General features: G+C 49.1%; 1 protein-coding gene across 9 annotated transcripts in view; it reads left to right on the top strand.

The window, feature by feature from the left end:
* The first annotated feature begins 1,513 nt into the window (after window positions 1-1,513).
* The window catches only part of DISP1 (dispatched RND transporter family member 1), a 174,954-nt gene continuing 170,467 nt past the window's right edge, over window positions 1,514-6,000 (top strand). For all 9 annotated transcript variants that reach the window (XM_028111594.2, XM_028111597.2, XM_028111590.2 and 6 more), the window contains exon 1: window positions 1,514-1,604. The gene's annotated coding sequence lies outside the window, so the exon portion shown is untranslated. The remainder of the gene's footprint in view (window positions 1,605-6,000) is intronic.

The raw sequence follows: 6,000 nt of genomic DNA, 5'->3' as shown, positions 1-6,000 counted from the left end.
ATGCACGTGCTAGCGCGTGCGCGCGCGCGCGCGCGCACACACACACACACACACACACACACAATCTTTTCATTCCTTCAAAGTTACACCTCTCTACTGCATGATTGGGTTATTTCATACACAACCACAAATGGACTGCTCGCCGCCCCAAGGTGTGCCCTTCTACTTCATCCAGAGGGGATGTTGTGGCCTCGGGGTACAGACTTTCTACATGACCTCCATTCTTCCCGTTCTTCTGTAACAATCCTATCTGTGTATATTACAACATACCCTGCTACTGGCAAAAGGAAAATAAAAATTGTTGTCACGCTTTTTCTTTCTAAAGATTTTTTTTTTTTATTTGACAGAGACAGACACAGTGAGAGAGGGAACACAAGCAGAGGGAGTGCGAGAGAGGGAGAAGCAGGGTTCCCGCTGAGCAGGGAGCCCGATGCGGGGCTCGGTCCCAGGACCCTGGGATCATGACCTGAGCCGAAGGCAGACGCTTAACGACTGAGCCACCCAGGCGCCCCCACGCTTTTTCTTTCTAAAAAGGAAAGGGGGGCTTGGTGTGCGAAAAGGTACTTATTAAACACTAGTAGCAAGCAAGAAAACTCAATAGAGCCAACAATCTTCATTACTGTAGCGGGTAGTGAGGTTTTCTCCTCAGCCCATTCTGTGATTCCCTGTGGCTTCAGCTGACATCTCGCTCGGTGGGGGTGACTTGCCCAATGGGGTGACCTGAGGGGTGAGAGCCCTGTGGTCCTGCTTACAGGACTTAGTCCTCCACCGCCGTTTTTGCATCTGGGTACCGCAGTTTTGGAAACGCTCCCTCAAGGGTGAAATGTTCTGTCCACAATCTTTGTATTTTTCTTTGATGACCAGGTCCATGACACTAGTCAACCCCACAACTCCCGACTTTCTCTACTGCCCTAGAGAACCTGCCCTCCCTGCTGTAAGGAGTCCAAAGTCCAAGCTCCTTAGTACAAGGTCCAGCAGTCTTGGTGGCCCGACGGGCCCCGGCACTTGCTCCTGGCTCCGTGATCTTCGACCTTGTTGGAGTGGCTGCGCCCCAGCCCCCGATGCGCGCCCCCCACCCTGGGCCCCCGAGGCAGCCCCCCGACCCCCAGCTCCCAATGCGCCCCCGGCTCCCCCACGCGGCCGGGCTGTGTCTGGCGCCAGTCTCCCCGGCATGCACTCTTGCCTCGTCCCGCCCTCGGCTCGCAGCAGTCCCCGGCGCCCGTCACCCCCCGCTCCCCGCGCCGCGCCCCCTCCGCAGCACCGCCCCGCGCCCGCTCCCGGCCAGCGCTGTGCCCAGCCCGCGGACGTGTGTGTGACCTCCCGCCAGGCTCAGGTGCTCCGTCCGGCCCGCAGCACCCGCCGGCTCAGCCGGCCGCCGCCCGAGCGGGCGGCACCCGGGTAGGGGAGGCCGCGGGAGGCTCCCCGCCGCTCTCTGCCCGCGCCCCGCACCCACCCCACAGGCTGGGGCGGGACTTCCGGTCCCGCTTGCGAACGCCTTCCGGCGCGAGGCGGAAGCCGGCTCCGGGTCCGCATCGGGGCCGGCGGGTCCCGGGCGACCGTCTCTTCAGTGGACGCGTCTCGGCGCCGCGGGACGGGGAGACAGGGTAGGGACGCGGCGGGCGGGCACCCCGCGCGGGCGGAGGGCGAGCCGGGGACCCGGGCTTGAGGGAGGCGAGCACGGTCGGGGGCCGTGGGCGCGGGTAGCCCCGAGGGCAGCCGTGAGGGGGGAAGCCGGGGTGGGGGGCGCGGGTGACCCCGGGCAGGGGATGCGTCCCAGAGGGCGGGGGCCCGGACAGGGCGGGCCGCGGGGCGGCCCAGGGGGCTGGCGGGGAGGGTCAGCCGTCGTCCGGGGGTCGCGGGAGGTCGCGGGCGAGAAGGGCGCGGGCTCAGCGGGTCGGGAAGGGGGCCGGCCGCCCGCTGCTGGACGCCGAGCTCGTGGGACCCCCCCCGCCAGGTGGTGCTGGCTCCTCGGGGCGTGTGTGTGCTCACCCCGTGCGGGTCTCCGGAGGAGAGCTCGCCTTCCCGGGGAAACGTGGACTCTCCCCCGCCCGGGGCCACTCGTGCCGTTCTCTTTGTCAGACCCGTCAGGTCACGGATGATTTGTAGTCGCTTGCCCCCGCGGCGGGGCTGGGACCCCCACCCCCCGACTGCGCAGTGCAGGCGCCCCCGAGACCCGCGGTCGTGTTCGGTGGTGTTCCCCGAGCGGGTAGCAGTCCGGGTTGTCTTTCCGCCTCCGCCGTGCGGGGAGCTCCTGATGCCTTCACAACTGCAGCGGGACTCAGTCGGGCTCCGCCTAACAGACGACGTTTCTGCTGTTGCTTCAGGTCTCGGTTGAGCCAGAAAGCGCAACTGTACAGAAGCCTGCAGACAATTTCGACCAATTCATAAAAATTTACTTGGGCTTTATTTCTGCTACGTTGCCATTGACAGCGTGTTAACAAATATTAATGACCCAAGATCTGTTGTTATATACACATTAAACACGTTCAGTTTTCTTTAGTGTCCAGTGAAGTGTGTGGGCTTGTTATAACATTACCGGAGCTGTCATTATTAATTTCAGTTTTTGTCTTTGTTGTATATAAGTTTTATTGGCTGCAATTAATATGTGCTTCCCAATCTACATCGTGTGGTGTTTCCCTAAGTGTAATTACAGAGACTCCTGGCTGTGAGCAGCGGGTGCACAAACTGGGCAGGGTGGCTCGGGACGCCACCACATCGCGGTTGGTGGAGGGTGATACCTGATGAGCGCTTGCTTGTTGCAGGTGTTTGCTATTTCAAGTGTTAAACGTTTTTATTTTTCAAATTACTGTATTGGTACAGGTAACTTTTGGATCTGATGTGGTCGTCTGACTTGCACTAATTAAATAAACTAGAATGTTTTATATTTATTGCTGCCTTAGTGTCTTGCTAGCTTATAAATCCCTCCCATAACCCCAGATTTATGGAGGTATAATTGACAAATACAAGTTGTATCTATTTAAGATGTACAGTGTGATAGATTATACATACATATTGTGAAATGATTGCCACAGTCAAGTGATGGCAAATCATCACCACACATACTTAACCATCTTTGTGTGTGTGTGTGTGTGTGTGTGTGTGTGGTGAGAACCGTTAGGATCTACTCTCTTCCAGATTTCAAATGACAATATTTTTAACATGTATAAACTCTTGATGGGCTTGAAAGTCTATGCTTGAGTTACATAGTTATGATTTCCTTATATTTAGGGACACAGTTGGAAAGCAGTGCTTAGGAATAAACAATGCTTTAACATGTAATTGAGCATATTGAATAATTTCTCAAATTAGAAAATGAAAAGATGACGCTGATCCTTATAGTTATTGAATTAACTGCTGTGTACATTTCTGTATATATCTCTCTTAATTTAATCTCATTTCTTTAAATTAGACAATTTTTTTTTCTGATAAGGCTTGTCCTGAATTTTCCATAAAATCTTGGTTTAAAAAAATGTATTCTTGGGTGCCTGGGTGGCTCAGTTGTTAAGCGTCTGCCTTCGGCTCAGGTCATGATCCCAGGGTCCTGGGATCGAGTCCCATATCGGGCTCCCTGCTCGGCAGGAAACCTGCTTCTCCCTCTTCCACTCCCCCTACTTGTGTTCCTGCTCTCGTGCTCTCTCTCTCTCTCTCTCTGTCAAATAAATAAATAAAATCTTTAAAAAAAATGTATTCTTTCCCTTTTCCCTTGGCTTTTGGGAGATAAAAGCACTTGAGAAAGTATGCAGATCTTTAGCGTTTAGTTTGGGTAGAGGAAGTGCTTGTTTTGGAAACACAAGAGCTCACTTTCTGTGGCAAGTTTCTAGTTATATGTCTGAATGATATATTTGAAATTTGCTCTGTGTTCTGGATAATTTTTGGAATTTTTGTTCTTTGTCCTAATTGAGTACATTTTTAAGCTTTTATAGATAAATTCTACGTGTCATTCTGTAGGATTTAGATATATTTTACACTTTAACCAATAGTGGAAATTTTTTATGAGGGTGCAGCAAATTACTAGTTATTCTTATGGATTTTTTATTTCTGTTTCTGCTATGGCAAACTATGTATCTGTGCTTTGGGAGAACTACTAAAACAGTGATAGCCCAAACCCTGTTTTTGTATACACCTATGTACATAGTCTCTTTTCCATCATCACCTGTTTGTAATATATGAAGTAGTTTGCTATATGAGTTTTTTGGTTCTGTGCTCTCTGATTGTCAATTTTATAATTACATAGTCCAGTCTCAGTTATTTGTACCCCTAGTTAGAAAGCCATTCCCTGCCATTTGATGGAATCAGAAGAATTTGTTACTGCTGAGGAATACTGCTTCTGGACAAGGAGATTCCAAGGAGAGTGTTGGTTTTCTGCCGACCTACCACCCAGCTGCCTTGTCTGTAATGTAAGGTTGGGTGAGGCATAGTCAACCCCTTCTTTTAGTAGGACTTCTGTCCTTTTTCTTCTGCTGGGTTAGACCTTTCCTCTCAATGACTAAGGTGACCTGGCCTCGGTGTGACTCGGGGGGATCAGAGCGGCCAAAAGGGCTGCAGTCCTGTTGGTCTAGCCTCGTTCATTCTACCGAGTCTGATCCCATAAATCTTGGCAAATTTTCCACCCTCCAGACACTCAGTTATGGCTGTGAACCATTTGTTTACATTATTATTGTTTAAAAAGTAGTTTTAATACTAAATCATGATTGGTTGGACTCTAGTTAGTTTTGCCTAGAGTGAGGCATCACATTAAATTATACACAAACTTTCCTATTAAAGTGATACAATTGGAGATATTATAGAAAATACACTGATTGCCATTAGTCATTGCTCTTTTACTACTTTTCTTGGTTGGTTTGCTTTAATTTGAGATCCTAATGAAAAGAAAAACTGTCAAATAAAAGATGTGGGGGAGGCAACCATTGCTGTTGACCTGTTAAGAGGTGGTGATGGGAGCTGTCTCTGGTGGTTGGGAGTATCTTACCCCTGACATTGTTTAGAATTGTCAGTGCTTGGTGATAATAAAATCAGCAGAAAGACTTAGTTGGCTTTATTATTGTTTTAAAGTACCGTACAGACAATGCACTGCTTTATTACCTGCAGGGAGCAGAAAGAGAAATCCCTCCTACTTCTCCCACCTCCATGAGAATGACCTGGCAGAGGTTCTTGAAGTCAAAAGTTTATGTGGTAATTAGGAATCATGGGAAGTCTTGAGGGAAGGGTTGAAATGTGAATAAAAAAATAAATATTGAGGTTTATTTTAGCTTTGGGTTTTATTTTCAATATCTAGAAGAAAGCGTGGAGATTGATGAGAAGACCGGGCAGTATATATGAGCGAACGTGTCTTAACTAAAGTGGTGGAGGAGGTAGGGCAGACCCTAGGAAGTGATGCACTATCAAGTTCTAGACTTTGCCACAAGAGCTAAGACTATGCAGATAAGGATACAGAGTCAACACCTAATATTTTAAACCTAAGTGGTGACTCTTTCGCAGTGATTGAATAGAGTTGCAAAAATAAAAATAGTACAAGGAACCACCTGTATACCTTTTATTTGGATTCACCTATTAACATTTTACCCCATTTGCTTTATCACTTAAGAACAAGAACACTTTTTTTTTTTAGGTAATCTCTACACCCAGTGTGGAGCTCGAACTCATGACCCTGAGATCAGGAGTCACATGCTTTTCTGACCGAGCCAACCAGGTGCCCCAAGTAGAATGCTCATGTAAAATATACTTCCGAATAGAGCTGCTAACTTTCTTTTTCTTTCCTAACAGTTAATTGATTGGCTCTCACTCGGTGCTAGTGCTAGAAAGTACATTGGTAGAGAATCTGACGTGACTCACTGAAGGGTGGTGAATGTTGACCAGTCCACGACCAGTGTGCTTTCATTTCTAGACCTCTGTAGCCTCTTCCAAGGTCTTATCATCCTGACCGGGGTTATAATTCTTATGTCTGTCGCTTTGTGGCTTATACCTTTTCATTTGATCTCAAAACAACCCTGTAAATGTTCT

Source organism: Eumetopias jubatus, unplaced genomic scaffold (genome assembly GCF_037043125.1).
Source record: "Eumetopias jubatus isolate StellerSeaLion01/CBP00866 unplaced genomic scaffold, mEumJub1_p1.0 scaffold_12, whole genome shotgun sequence".
NCBI classification, from domain to species: Eukaryota; Metazoa; Chordata; class Mammalia; order Carnivora; family Otariidae; genus Eumetopias; species Eumetopias jubatus.
Note: the sequence above shows the minus strand (reverse complement) of the source record. Positions and strands in the feature narration are given on the sequence as shown.